General features: G+C 32.9%; 1 protein-coding gene across 1 annotated transcript in view; it reads left to right on the top strand.

The window, feature by feature from the left end:
• LOC127861624 (profilin-1-like) overlaps positions 1 to 17,105 on the top strand; it is a 368,553-nt gene that overhangs the window by 283,080 nt on the left and 68,368 nt on the right. The gene's annotated exons all lie outside the window — the stretch shown is intronic.

The following is a 17,105-nucleotide window of genomic DNA, read 5'->3' as shown; positions in this document are numbered from 1 at the left end:
AACTAACATGGAAATGATAATGACGACACAATATGTTTGCTTTCATGAAATACAAATCATTAGTTTATATAAGTTAAAAACGAAAATTGCATGATCACTCTGTGTTTCCCCTTCGGAATCAACGGATGACTTTGTATCATGCCCATGCAAATTAAATAAAAGTGCATACTTAAGCTTTAGCATACACTATATGTTTAATTTAGTAAATCTAGACGGTGAGCATACGACCAGCAAACATTTCAAACATATTTGTTTTATTTTGAAGTGATACATCTGCAAAGTATTCAACACATACCAGAGACGTAGACACATTATATATAAGATCATAATTATACTCGGTAATTTCAAATAGTTCGTCTGTTGTTCAGATGAAGAACTTGAAAACATTTGGCATAATGCAACTTTTCGATAATCAGCAATATGATGAGCTAATATATTAGCGTTCATTTAAGTAGTGATTGAGTTGTTAGAAGCTCGGAATTACATTAAAGTGTCAAAACATCTGGACTTTCATACTATTTTCTTGTCATACAAATGATTCTTATCGTGGTAAAAAGATGTGTTCAAAAAGACCCTGGCGAGAATGACGTGTAGCTGCTATAATGCAAACTATGAGCACATCTGTAATACGCAAAGTTTGATGCGGACCAAATCTTATCATTATCATAGGCGTTAAACATGGCTTTTGTTTCTGAAATCTCTTTTCCTAAACGACTTCACCATCAGTAAATGAACGACTGCCTCAAATGAAGTCTGATGCGAAAAAAAAATCAAATTTCACTGCATTCTTATAAAACACCTCCGCATGTTTATCATATAATTATTATAATGAACACATTACGGGCCCCGGATATTAAACTCTGTAACTGATAAGCGTGCATGAGCGAACAAATACTATTGAAATACAATATAACATTTCTAAACATTTAGGCAGGATAATCAAACGTATGTATACTATAATTGAGTTTAATAATAAAGCAATAGTTCGAAGACATACGCTTCAAGCCTGAACAAAATAAATTCCGATGCGAACTTGGAATTTAGCACATATACTATATCTCTTACAAATTGCGTGTAATGAACCAACATAAACTCATTTACTATACAATTGTATCTTAGGCGTACGTCCCATGATATCTAGAACACGATTAAGAAAGATACATTATATTCCTTATTGTTCAGACGAAATAATTCGAGTCCTATTTGGACGTCTAAATGACGGGTCGACCATCGTTAAAGATGTTCGCACAGATGTATTTTCAGAAACGCTTGCATTAGGGCGTTTAAACAACTAATGTATTTGAATGAGGTTAGCAATTGATTTTCGTAAAGAGAATAAATGCATGTTTAAACCATTAAAAGACACGTAGCGAACTATGGTATTATTGGGGGATTTGTTGATTACCATTTCGCATGTGTTAATAATGGTTCCTTATTGTGGATGATGTTTCCAAACATTATATCCGCGCCTATTCTATAATAACAAACATACGTGTATTGTTTGTTTGCTATACTCGTTCTTGAATGTCATGTATAAAACGGATTTTGTATGCAAACACTAATCAATGCGAGTTTTTTTCACGAATACAATCTTAATACTGCACAAACAAAGTAAGATAAAGGTCGCTGAAACAAATAATGATTGTATTCAATTCTCGTAAGTGTACTACGATAATAAAAACATATTTCATAGCATGTAAATCTTGTATGTAGACGATGTAAATAAAACTTTACATAATCTATGAATAAACAATATACAATAAAATTGCAAAATCAATCGTAGATAATCAGAATCTTACGGAATTTGAAACAACGCGTGAAGGAGACATGGTACCTTTTTGCTATAACAGTGCACAATTGATGAATCGCGACACTTGATCGATAAGTTTTACAGGATTTGATGGCACAATTTTCTCCAAATAATTCATGGTATTTAATGACAACTTTACGTCGTAGTTGGTCCTCATAGACACTTTACTCTAGCGATCATTGGCGTTAAAAGTATTAAACCTCCCTGTTTCTTGTTATTGACAAAGATGCAAACAAAATCGATCCTACTACATGCGTGTCTTTGCGTTTCCTTGTCAACAAAGTTTGTAATTCTTGTTCAAATATATAATGATATTAATACTTTCTTAAACAAGAGTTAGTATGTGCGGACCAAATATAATCGCTTTTTTAATGTACATGCCTCCACCATATATCGAACACATCGTCTAAAACAGTTGGTCAATCTCGTTAATACAGTCATATCGCTGTGAGCAAGTCCGTACGTTTAATCAACTTCAAAGTATGCATAACGTTTGTATGTTGGTTGTAAGCATGCATGAACGTTGGATAAGTATCCCTTATAAAGTGTTATATACTATATGTATGAAAGCATACGTTAGATAACATGGTTTAGTATGAATACAGATACTAATATACTTATTATAGTTGGAGTTTATATAAAGAGATTGCGTTTTATTTAGCGACACACTTGTATTTCGATTGTAAAATGTCATGAGAATATTGATCAACAATATAAACATGATTTGTTTATTAATTCGAACGATTTAATACACCCAATATAATGATTGTTCCTTTTTCTCTTAAAAATGTTTTCTTTCTTAAATGAGATGCTTTGCGCTGCTGTATTGACGTATTGGTTGCCAATAGTCCTATCAAAAGAGGAAATGCAATATTGCAGATATAACAGTATAAACCAATCATACAAACATGCGACTTGGAATCGAATTTAAAACAGGTCAATGACACGGTCGTAAGGAAGAATACTTAATAAACGTTTTATAAACAAAATAAAACAACACATGATTAAATCACAATTAGTGATCCGCTTTTAGGACTGTAATCAACTCACAATGCCGATTCCAAATGAGACATTTCGTTTCTCAAACTTAATACAAAATTCTCATCGAAAAGGACGCAAAGAGCTATACTGTGAAACGGCGCCATCTGATGTGTATTGAAATAAATAGTTTGGCCCAAACAGGGATCATTTGTTTCCTTTAATATTTACGCTTGTTTTTGAAGGAAGATGATTTCATTAAAAATGAAACATCAATACATTGAGTGTTATATACTTACTGTTTCCTTAAACTTATTGTGTTGCTTAATCCAAATCGTTTTTAGCGTTCGTTTATTAGCTGTTAACTTCGCCCCTTATTGGTTGAGCCGACCCTAAATTACTAATTATAGACGTACGGGCGAAAGCTGTAATTAAATTGCGATCAAACTTTGAAAACTATTAAACTTCATGCATAAAATATAGACCGCGTAAGCAAAAGGGAATGGCCTATACTCATGACATACAGTGATTTAGTTTATTCGTATACATTTTATAAAGAACGGTGGGATTTATAGGGTGTCGGATATTTTATTTAAAGGCAACAATATACTTTTTAGCTACTTATAACAATATAGGTGATGCGAACGTATATAATCAAAACAAGAAAGTTCGTAAAACAGAGTGCTCTCGATTGAATTGAACCCGGTTCATATGAAAGAATCAAGCATCAACGTTGTTGTTAAGGTGTCTTTCGGTTGTAAATGCAATAATAGATAGATGTTTTGTAATACTATTCATTGTGTTATGCCGGCGTAACATGTAAGTTGGCGTCGGTTAAAAGAAATTATTCGAAATGAAAGCAAAACGATAACCAGTTGAAATGTTTGGAATTTTTTACGCTGGCATATTATTTTGAGTTTTGGTCTGTAAATAAGGAATAATTGGAAACTACGAAGCAATGCTCTTTCTGTTGACATTTATTATTTAGTTTTTTATGCCGGCGTAATATTTGAGCTTGGGTCTGCAAAAACATGTAAGAAATGTTTGGAAATGCGATCGCTTCGCCTTATAGTTGAAATGTTTTTGAATTTTGTTACGCTACGCTGGCATAACATTTTAGGTTTTGGTATGAAAATTAGTTATGAGTCGTAATGTGAGCGATTTGCTTTTTAGTTAAAATATAAGGAATTTTATTTAGCAGAATAACCATTATGTTGATCTTTTAATTAGTATGCCGATTTCATGTTTTGTAGTTATATATAAATTATTACAACAAAATAGTTTGTTAAGTAAATAAAAAACACTGTAAAATACCCCTTAACATTTGGATTCATGGACAATCCCTTTTTAAAAAAGACTTATATTTTAGTTTGTTAATAAACGAGCCGGTCTGCTTAATACTATAAATGCGTGTTATGTCGATGTTCTTATTGCATTATACATCCATCCTGAAACGTTTGACAATATTTCAGGAAAATGATTATAAAGATACGTAAGGCAATTAGAGCATCTCATACACACTTCGTTAACAATTATCGGAACAAAGCTGTAAATCAGATTGGCGCAGGAGTGGTGGCTTTAACCCAATTACTTTTAATCATTGCACATAGTATGGGAAGTAGAACTCTTTAAAAATAACTTCAGACGAACAGAACAATGAAACATAATTCGCATAACAATCTTTATAAGTTCGGAGTTACAACGTGAACTGTTTTGTGTTGAGTAAAGTAAGAAAAATACCCGTTCGTTATTTGTATACTCGTTGGGGGCAACTTATTTTGTAAACTAGTAAAACTAAAAAATCAAACTGATTTGCCTGTAAGTTTAAGTGTTGCCACTATACGATGAATATGTATCACACTGTATATGTGGTATTTAGTTATTCTAGACGGTTTACTTGAGATCATCTTATATGTCAAACGTGCTTTCAGTTACATATTGAACAGAGTCATCCTTTAACAATTTAAAAACAACATACGGACAACGATAATATATAGCATCGTAATCATTAAAAAAATAGTTCATTAGCATTTGATTTAAAGCCCTTTAAACATGTGTTTAAATAAAACGTTTCGATAGTTTTCAACATAATTAGCTAATATATATGAGCGTTCATTTTTGTCATTACAATTACATTAAAAAGTGGGTTAAAGTCACTATCACGCTCACCAATACATACGGCTACTGTATTATGCTATATAAAAACATTCGACAACAAGTAGTACCACACGATGGTTAATTACAATAGGAAGAGCCTAAAAAAAAGTAAAATTGATGTAAAATCGTTATATTACAAGCATTCGGCAAGTTTTAAGCATCTAAATATCTAAATGTCGTTCCACGATGTAATCTACTTTCGCTTTCGAGTCAGGATCGGATTCATTCGGGTTGCGTCCATGTGCATAATTTATACAAGCCATTTTCGCATTCGCTAAGTTCCAGTTACCCAGAATTCATTTTGATTTCACAGAATGATTATTCATGAGAGCCGACGCTTACCGTATTCAATCTCGTGTTCGCCCGTAAATGTTCGGATATTTCACGGAAGATATAAATGGAATTATTTGTGGCCACAAAAAAAACTTTAAACATTGTTAGGTTAGATATGAACACGTGGCATATGCAATTCAGAAGACTCGCTTGAAATCGTTTGTCAAAATAAAACTTTTTTCTAAAATAAGAGATATAATATGACGCAGTATAATTGCGTTGCATTATGTAACCCTCGTGTGGTCAAATAACTCTGGACCGTGTTATCTTTAAAAACAACATCAATCGTGTCTGTGTAAAGGCTATGTTGAGAGTTATGTAAAATAACTATACAATGGCACAAATTTCTGCAGCTTACTTTGGAAAGTGCTTAACGTTATCAATGTCTTCGAGGTGCTATAACGAGTATTTCTTTTTAATGAAAAATGTGTTGTGGGAGACCAAATGGTATCCGTATCAAACGGTTAAAAAAGATATTTAAATTTTGTAAACGCCTAAAATATCGGTAAAAGAAAAGCTGTCACAACCGTCGTCTCCTGTGATATTTTAAATGTGACAGCGTGCTAATAAACATATCCGCGAGTTTTGCATTGAATTGTTTATTCAAACGGATAAATGAGTTATTGTTTTTTTTTTGTTGTTTTTTTTTCAACTGCAAAATTTTATTTCCAATATAAAGTATTACATACATACATGTTTTATGTGTAGCAGTTCATTGACATGTACTTGAAGGGAGTATATAAACATAATTGTATTCAAAACATTCAAATACAGCACAAACGCTTCAAAAAAGCTTTTTAACATACTCACTAAATACAATTTTACTGATAATGTAGGTTTAACAAAATACATTGATAAATTGATAAAGAAAGTTTTTAACACGTTATATTCAAAGAGAAAATATATGTATAATATTAAATCATTAACACAATGGTGTGATTCAATCGGAGATGAAGATATTAAAAGCAAATATAATTTTTTTTTAATGCAAAACATCAAAAGTTATCTATATGATGCTTTTAATTTTGCGTTGAAAAAAAAATATAAATAAGAAAAAAAGGACATTTTCCAGTGTGTATGTGTATATATATACGACCAATGATGTTTAAATTGTACTAGCAAATGTAAAGGCATAGAGAGAAACATTAATAAGTGCATTTAATGATTCAGCTATTTTTCAGTGTGTAAAGATAAGCAATGCTGTATAAATGATGTAAACATTGTGATAACAGATGACACTACAACAATCCTCGCGTTTAAAATCTAAGTCTGTGATAAAATGGTATTAAAAAGTTTCCATTCTCTATCAAAGGATTCTAAATTGTTTTTTGTAATTTTTCTCAAGTTATCATATTCATATTTGAGGTATTTCTTGGCTCCTGCTATGCTTGGAATGATTGTTTTTGTTTTACATTTGTATAAGTATAGCTTTAAAAATAAAATTACATTATTAACGGTACTAGCAGACTTCGTTAAATGTCCAAGAAGAAAAGTTGTCTTATCAATAAATGGAAAAGTTTGTCTGGGTAACATTTCGTCAATAATTGTTTAAGATATCTGACATTTCCAGAATAAATGTTCTAAAGTTTCATCACTTTGTTTGCAAAAAGAACATAATGGATCATTAGTAATTTTCATTTTATTTAAGAGACTATTTGTTCAAAGTATTATGTGAGTTATTCTTTATTGGAACCACTGCACTTTTACGTCATTGGTTATTAAAAAAGGTAGCTCAAATATGCAATTCCATTATTTTTCATTAATTGTGGCATTAAGTTTTGTACACCATTTTGCTTTAACTGATGGTTGTTCAATATTTTTATTTATAATGATGTATAGTCTTTTTGCTCCAGATTCTTTTTTCAGTATAAGTTGTAATAAATGGGGCAAAAAGGGTTTTATAATTTGTTGGGTGGGACAAGATATACATTGTTTTTTCATAAACTCATCTATTGCTCTTTTTACCCCTGTATAATGAATGAAATTTATGTTCAAATTATACATTCTATTTATTTTATCTAAAGGAATAAAGGTTCCATTTTTAAATATATCCCCTATACAATGAATTCCAGCATCAAACCATGACTTAAAGAAAATACTTTTATTTCCTATTAATATGTTTTGATTATAGAAAAGTGGATACTATACAAAATCTTCTGTGTTTAAATCCAATTTATTACAATAAAGTGAGAAGCTTTTTAAAACATTATTAAAATACAGTTTTGTGATATCTATATAATGTCCACTAAAGGATTGAAGTTTTTGTAGCCAGGTAAGTTTCAATGCTGGAATAAATGCATCCAAATTGATCATTTTTAAACCTCCTTCATTATGTTCCTTAACTATTGCTGTGAACTTTATTTTACTATGCCCATCCCAAATAAAACTGAGAATAGAACATTTTCTTGAATTTAATATGGTAATGGGTGGGATGTGAAATAATGCGAACAGGTGGTTGAATAATGACACAATAAGTGTTTTTATAATCACAATTTTGCCAATTGGTGTTAAAATTCTTCTTTTCCAATTTTTCAGAATGTTTTCCATTTAAACATTTTTTTCATCGTAATTTATTTTTAACATTTTTGACAGGTCTCTATGGAAGTGTTTTCCAAGCATTTTTAAGCTTTGTTGCATCCATTTGGTTTGTATGGTATATGAACTATATCTGTACTTTCCAATCCATACAACATTTGTTTTATCAAAATTAACATAAAGGCCTGAAATATATGCAAAATTCTGTATAACAGTAAGTGTCTCATTTAGGGATTGTTCGGTACCGTCTAATAAAATAGTAGCATCATCAGCAAACTGGGACAATTTATGTTCAGTTCTCTGAACGGTTATACCTTTAATATTATTGTTATTTCTCAATACAAGTGATAAAACTTCGGCGCAGAGGATAAAAATGTTACATGAGAGGGGATCTCCTTGCCTTCAGCCTCTTTCAATAGGGAAAAGTTAGATAAGTGCCCACACTGAGAAACGGCTGATTTAGAATCTTTATATAAAACCTCAAACCAATGTTTTATGTCAGGACCGAAATTAAAGAAAGAAAGTGTATTTTGTACAAAGGACCAGGCCAATTAATCGTACGCTTTTTCAAATCAATTAGGAGAAGTAAGCCTGGGATCTCGTTTTCTCCAGTATAGTGCATAATGTCATAAATTAACATAGTATTTTCCCCTATGTATCTCCCTTTAATAAAAACCGTCTGGTTGTTATGAATTAACTTGTCAATAAATAATTTAAATCTGTTAGCTATTACTCCAGAGGCAATTTTATAAACAGTATTTAATAGAGTAATTGGACGCCAATTTTTTATATAAAGTCTAGATTTATAACCCTTTGAAATACAGGTTATGATACCTTGAGTTTGTGTTATAGATAAATGTCCACACTTAAAAGCTTCATTTAAGGATCTGCCAACAAAAGTACCATTTTTTTTCCAAAACACTTTATAAAAATCTGCACTGAAGCCAGAATTGCCTGGGCTTTTATTATTTGACATTTTTTTTTAAACAGTTGAAGCTTCCTCTAACGTCATAATACCTTCGATTGAAATGGACTCACTCTGGTTTAATTTTGGGCAATTTATGTATTTTACATAGTTATTAAAGTCTTCACTACTGCAATCATTATTTTGTTTACAAAGAGACTGCTAATAAGATGCTATTGAATTAAGGATACCGGTTTGGTCAGTTATTTCACTATCATCTTCATTTTTTAGTTTATATATTGATTTTGTTATTGCATTTTTTTTTCAAGGCTACAACAATATCTAGATGGCTTTTCACCTTGTAAAGTCCACTGAAATTTGGATCTTAGCATGTATCCTTCTAAACGTGTGCTCTGAAAATTATTTATTTCAGTTTAAAAATTTTCAAGTTCTGCAATGTTTTCATCTAGGAAGTTATCTTCCAACTCTTTAAATCTTGTTAATAATTTGCTTTCTGTAAGTTTTGTTTCTCTTTTTTTATAAGACCCATACGAAATAGATTTGCCCCTTAATTCCATAAGCAGGGTTTTTAGTAAAAGTTGATCACTTATCGTAAACTGTAATTCACTGTCAGGAATTTCGTTTATATTTTGATAATTATAAATGGGTAGTGCGTATTGAAGTTTAATCTCATAATTTTTTGTTGTTGATTTCCTGTACATACATAATGTCTGACAGTAAAGAATTATTATGTTTCCAAAGACCTGGTTTATGAGAAAAGTTACTAAAGGTTAAGTTTAAAGTAATGATTGAGTGATACGATTGTAAACATGGATCAATTCCAGTGGTTTTAAAGTGTTGCAAAAAATCTGAAGTGATTAAAAATAGATCCAGCCTAGTCTGTTGTATCGGATTTTTTTTACGCCATGTAAATCTTTATTTTGACTGGTTATGTTCTCGAAAAGGGTCTACAAGATTGTAACATTTGATTAATTCTAATACTTTGTTTCGAGCTTTAGGGTTATTAACCTTTTTGTAATTGAAGTAATTTAGTACAGGAGCTATAAATAAGTTAAACTCACCACATATCATAAAAGCTTCATTTTCAAGTCGCTCAATTACTTCAAAAATATCAGTAAAAAAAGAGGGAGAGTCAGTATTGGGCCCATATAAAGTAAGCAACGTAAAACGATATTCGCTAACAGAAATGTCAAGTGCAAGACAATTGCCATGCGAATCAGCAACAGACCTGTGCATTTTAAAATCCGTGTTATTGGATATCAAAATACCCGTTCCCCTAGAATAAGAAGAACAGTTACTGTAGCTAAAATAGCAGTCAGATCCCCATTCAGAATAAATGGTATTATACATATCAGGGGTAAAATGTGTGCCCTGTCAATATATGTTAGCCTTTAATTCTTTTAAGTAATTAAAAACTTTAAGCCTTTTTAATTTTCCATTTAAACCTCTGCAGTTAAGAGAAACAATGTTCAGATCGTTAGTCATTTGGTAAAAGTAAATTAAATAAAGTGAAATTCATATTCCATGCCTTTAAATTGTAATAAAAAGTAATTAAAGTGACAAATAAAAAAACACAAAAACTGGGGGTACAAAAGGGTTCCCAGTAAAGATATACAAAAGTGCGCTTCATAAAAGTACGCAGGTAATAAGCAAACAATTAGAATAAATAACATAAGAGATCGGGAAAAAACGTGTGAAGAGGAAGAATTAATGAATTTGTGTGTATACTACGTGAATATTCTAATACAAAAACAGGTTTCCTACATTTTATATTTAGCAGGTAACAAAATTTGTATTAATAAAGTTTAAACAAGAGCGCCGCATGACGGAGCAATATACGCCCGATTCGTGTGCCATTGGAGATGGACTAATTGAAAATGGACTAATTGACCCTATGACCTAGTTTTTTACCTGGCATGACCCATATTCGAACTTGGCCTAGATATCAACTAGATGCAACTACTGACCAAGTTTGGTGAAGATAAGATTTATACAATTTGAATTAGAGTCCGGACAAAGTAAAATGCACTAATTGACCCTTTGACCTAGTTTTTGACCCAGCATGACCCATATTCGGACTTGACCTAGATATCAACTAGATGCAACTACTGACCAAGTTTGGTGAAGATCGGATGAATACAATTTGAATTAGAGTCCGGACAAAGTGGCGCCGTTGAAAATGCACTAATTGACCCTATGACCTAGTTTTTGACCCGGCATGACCCATATTCGAACTTGGCCTATATATCAACTAGATGCAACTGCTGACCAAGTTTGGTGAAGATCGGATGAATACAATTTGAAATAGAGTCCGGACAAAGTGGCCCCTTTGAAAATGCACTTATTGACCCTATGACCTAGTTTTTGACCCGGCATGACCTATATTCGAACTTGGCCTAGATATCAACTAGATGCAACTGCTGACCAAGTTTGGTGAAGATCGGATGAATACAATTTGAATTAGAGTCCGGACAAAGTGATGCCTTCCGCCCGCCGCCCGCCGTCCGCCCGCCGCCCGCCCGCCCGCCAAGGGGTTTCACATAATACGTCCCGTATTTTATACGGGCGTATAAAAATATATTATACATTTAGACGGGATAATAATATGAACATTTTTTTTAATTGTCATTAGCAAAGAGTTTCCTCTACATGGTAAAAAACGAAAATTGAGAACGCTTCTCGCGAAATCAAAAAAGGAAGCATTATCAAAAATGTACAATAGAAGAAATAATACTTTCATATAATTGAATAAGCATTTTTTTTAAAGTAAATATGTTATAAAGGTATATCATACCCTTTAATTCCTACTTATGTACTCTTCTTCAATGAAGAAGAATATCTTGAGGAGAAAAAGTGTTATTTTAATCTTTGTACCTTGGTTTCAGTTATATTAAACTTGAAAGTGGATACAACAAGGTACATGTAAGGAAAAACTCACAAGCAAAAATATATTGTATTTATTCATAAGTTAACCCATCAGGGTGTAAGATGTTCTCAAAATTATTGAAAAACAGTAATTAACAAAAGAAGCTAGCTACAAGGCGATTCAGTACAAAACAAAAGACCCGGAAAAACTGCAATAGAGTAAACGTGTATGCTCTAAATGTTGAAAAAGTAATATATTCTACTTCTTGCATGTGTGTGTGTGTGTGTGTGCGCGCGCGCGCACGCATGCGTGCATCTGTGCACGTGCGTTGGTGTGTGAGTGCGCATGCGTATGTGTAAAGTGAGTGTTTGTAAAATGTTAACAGCTTATGTGTTTCGAATCGTTTGTACTCGATTTACACTGTAACCAAAAAAAAGGGACTGTGCCATATAACAATAACAACAACAAGAAAAACAACACCATGGCACCTGTCGACTAACGAAGCTACAATACTTCTCGGTCCATACTAATATGCATACATAAACAAACGACTTATGTTTTACAAATATAATATTGTACAATGCCATATTATGGGTAATTGTTTTATCACGTTATATTCCCCATTAGTATATCAAGGCCTCTAAATGAGCAAATATAAAATTGTATATTACTATTACTTGCATGTGTGCGTGTGGATGCGTGAGTGTGTGTGTGTGCGCGCGCGCGCGAACGCGTGTGTGTATGTTTGTACATGCGTGCGTACGTTGCGTGTGTGAACTAACACCGTATGAGTTTGTGTCTCAAGTACTTAACTTATAACAATAGACAGACACAAAAGCGACCACTAGATTAAGATGGATTATATAAGTATGATATGCTTAAAAAGTACTATCTTTGTCGAATTAGAGAGAGAAAAAATGTACTTAAGTTAGAAAATTACAAACACTTAAAAAACAAGAGAACAACTGAATAAAAAAACACAGCAAAGATATGAAGGTGGTCCGTTACAATGTCATGATTAAACTGGTTTGCACACGTATTACAAACGAGTGAATATAGACTGTTAAAGATATGAAATAACAAAAAACAACAACAACGAAAACACCGTCAGTTCTAAACACGGAGTGTCCTATGTTACAGGCGTCGATATGTGCTGGTTGAAGCCCTGCTGGCGTACAATTGTGAAGCTACCGCCTTTGGCCATGGTTTGTTGAGCCACGTCTAAAATGTTCGTAATCGATTATAGCAGAGCGTTCTTTATCTCTGAAGCGTGCATAAAGCTTCCCATCGAACGACCAAGCTCGCTCCACCGTCTCGGGGTCCTTCAGCCTAACGGACACTAGGACTTCAGCGTTTAATTTTGTCAGGTCTTCATTCAAGAAAATACCGTAACCTTTGAGTAGCTTTGCATTTCGCATTACATCCGATTTTGTTTGGCGCCGTATAAACCTGACGATGACCGGTCGGATCTTCTCTCGGTGATATTTCCCTATCCTATGCGCTATGTCTATATCCTCCTTTTCAACGCGCAGACCAAGCTTGGAACTTAAAAGGTACGACACCTGTTCAGTCACCGCTATTGAGGACTGAAATTCTTCGTCTCCTTGTAGACCCGTAATTCGCAAATTGTTTCTACGGCTATACTGTTCGTGCTCATTTAAAATTTCTGCAGTACGCTTTTCTGAGTCATTCAGCTTTGTGTTTAGGTCTTGTAGTTCTTTGTCTTTGCTGGCTATTTGACAATGTAACGATTCAATTTCCTTTGTCTGGTCGAAGATGTTGCATTCAATGATTTCCAACCTTTTGACGACTGAGCTCAAAAAATTATCTTTGACTTCATCGAACGTTTCCTTAATCATGGTACGAATAATGGAGGTGTCATCTTTCGTAAGGACTGTAGACAACTTGGAACTAATCTCTTCGAACCGTGATTCTATTGAGCGAATTGATAAACTTTCAGCCGTAGATTGTTGCTAGGGACTTTCCTGTTCAATTTTTTCATTTTCGAGTTTTTCTTGGACTCTTGCCCCTTTCAATTTTCGAATACAGACGAGTCTAATGAGCTATTGTCTGTTAACTCGCTCGCAGTAGATGCATGCTGGCGTTTGTTCATGATTTCACAACTATCGCGGGATTAACGGGACAGTATTCACAATAAACCCTTAACACTCTTGTTAAATTAAGCTACTGCCATGGTGAACTATTAACACGTTTATTGATGCGTGACGGAGGCGCCAGACAATGACAATGACCTTATGTGTGTATACACATATTATGTCAATATTCAGGGTCTTTCTCACACCCCACCCGTCAATAGAAAAATACAAAAGCTTGAGGAAAAGCCTTCTCAAAGTCACAAACCTCGTTTTATTTTTTTACATGTCACATATATCCTGTTCAATAAACTTCACATTACTCACTAATGTTATTTGTGTGCCTCACACGCTTTTTGTTTTAGTTTTTAGAATTACATTTTAAATTGATGCTCACTTAAAACCGGAAGCGGAAACTCTATATGAGTTATTGTTACCGGAGTTAAAACGGATACTTTGAAGTGAACTACGTGGCGTTTCGGAATTAAGTTTTAATCATTTTTGACAAACGTTTACAGAAAAGACGTATTTACAAATACGAATAAATTCAATGGTTTTATTGTGACGGTAAAACCATTACTCAACACGGTCACTTTCCTATAGTTTCCATACAAAACTTGCATACAGTAGGGTTAGGTTTTTTGTTCCGGGTTTAATCCCTTTAAAATCCCGTAAAAAATAACCCTCATTCAGCCGATTTTTAGGGATTAATACGTTTTCACCCCGCTTCATCCTAATTCATCTGTATTAACCCTTTTCCAGCGGTGTTTATGGATAAATTGCGATGAATTAAGCCCCTAAAGGGATGAATTCATCGCGAAAGTTAATCACTGCCGTAAACGTGTAGGCGGGGCGTGGACAACTATTTTTAGATAAGGATTTAATTTGGTCGGTTTAATGCATAATGCAATTTATTAACTGTCTACCAGTGCACATTTAGGTCTCATTCGCCATCGTGCACTGGTCTATTTTGATCAAAATTATTTCTTTTGCGAACACGTTTCATTACTTTCTTACGTTTCATTACTTAATATTGGTTCAGAGACTCATGTTTTCAAATATATTATGTTTTATTTTAAAATCACGTTTGGTTTATCAACGCTGCTATTAATGTATACATTTTTTCATGTTTAATATGTTTTCAGTTCTATTGTGCGAAGTAATGCAATGTGGTGTATTGGAATTAAGCGGGCAGACCCGTTGCAGTAGCGAATGATAACGCCAGATAACAGAGTGAGACTAGCGGCTGCTCGATTGATGTCACGTGATATTGATCTCGTTTTCGTTGCGCTAATTTCATATACTTTCTATTGGTCTGAATTAATGTTTCCCATCTTTGTTAATTTATGATCGTTGCTTTAATATATTAAAGTACTGCGCATGCGTAGGGCTAAAAAGGCGGAGTTATTATCGCGAGTTACAGCATGCGCAGTCCTAGCAAAAGCTCACATTCTAAACTCCGCCTTTTAACCCGTACGCATGCACAGAGTGCTAGCATCCCTAACAATCCCAAATAATCCGTTTAAAACCCAAAAAATCCATACAAAACCATAGAAGGCATTGTTAGGGATTAATCCCTAAAAAACCCGGATTTTTTTAATATTAATCCCCAAAAATATTCATCCCTAAACAACCCCTTATTTGCGGAACAAAATCCCTAACCCTACTGTAACATATAAATATTTAATATAATTATTGATGAAGACAACTTTTAGTATCATTTCCAATTACACAATTTTAAAGAAGACATAGTACGAACATGTACGAAATGTTCTATATCTGCTTTTTTGATTATTGGTGCATTTTACGCTTTCTAGAGATTTAAACAAGGAAATTTAATTCCATTAAACTTATGCATCCTCGGATTTAGTTTTAATATATATAATTCATTTATTCGACGAAATATGCAAATCGCATGAAAACAACATACTATTCACGTTCTCTTAATAAAAAGCAGATATTGAACCAAAACTAGTAAATTGTATTGCTTAATTAAATATTTAAAGTACGGTTCGTGAGTATAAGACATCTAACAAACTAAGTTAGCGACACCATACACTACCTTATTTTGTCTGACAGTATACTTTCTGCACGTCGGTATTTATTGAAAGAGAATTGTCATGATAATAACGTATTTCACACAGCGACACTTTCAAGACGCAGCAATTGTTTTATAGAGTGTATACAATGGTTTCAAAATATTATAAACCAATCAAACTGCGTTGGTTCTGTAAGCACATAAAGCAATAAATTGATCGCTTAATTCGTTATTGGATACACGTAATTACAGCTATCGTTATTGAAGCAAAAGTGAATTTGAGTAGTGTACATGAAACAATTCAAAGGATCAAATACGATATAACACCATGTAATAAACATACCTATACCATGGATGTTTTCCTCCGCATGTTTAAATACGTCATAATATAAATGGATACATATCGTTTATCGGATAAATACAAACATCAAGATCATTGATGTATTGCTTAAGCTTAATTAAAATGTTAATATTGAAATGAGATAAGGTATATATAAATAATGTTATCCGATATAGTGTTACATGTATGTCAGTGAAATGGGGTTACATTGTTTGCTTGAGCTTACCTATACAATTATGGTATTTATATTGACTTCTCAAATGTACATTCTGTTGGGAACAATGCAATAACATCAGTTAAAAACATGTTTTCGTTTTATCAGGTAACATGTGTAGTAATTAGGATGCATCTTATAAATATTAACTTGACAATTATTAAACAATTATTTTAAAAAGTTCATGTGAATTAAGTTCATTAACACGCGCCATTTAACTTATTAATAGATACGTCTAAGTACGCAGCTCTTCGTATTTGGCAACATATTTACGTCAAGATCCATTGAATGCATATGAGCTGTTTCTAGCAGCCAGGCAGAACTATCTGTGATATTGGAGCGTAATGATAATCTACGTTCATACCGAGAGAAATAGGTTGGAAAACAATATGGCATATGTTTCAGTGTTGCGTTAGGTGGCAGAAGGACAGTTTAATGCGTGCTAAATATTAAATCTACACTGTCTTTTATTAAAAAGTATGCGATTTAAATTGTAATTTACACAAATATATAGCGAAATTTAAATCAAACATGATTAATCAATACAGTGCATAAATGTTTACAATATAGCAAATGTTAACGAATAATAAATAATAAAAGTTCTAATTAAAGATGGATTACCGCAATTGCAACAACTGATTTGTACCGTTACAGATGTGTCCACCAGTATTATTTCGTTTAATCTGTTGGAAATAATAAAGACGTGTTCGCGTTGAATTATCGTTATATAACAATCAGGAAAGCAATCACATCATTTAATACATGCATTTTTGTATTTGCTTATTTGATTATTTCTGACATGATTAAAGGTACTAT

This window comes from Dreissena polymorpha, chromosome 16 (assembly GCF_020536995.1).
Source record: "Dreissena polymorpha isolate Duluth1 chromosome 16, UMN_Dpol_1.0, whole genome shotgun sequence".
Lineage (NCBI taxonomy): Eukaryota > Metazoa > Mollusca > Bivalvia > Myida > Dreissenidae > Dreissena > Dreissena polymorpha.
Note: the sequence above shows the minus strand (reverse complement) of the source record. Positions and strands in the feature narration are given on the sequence as shown.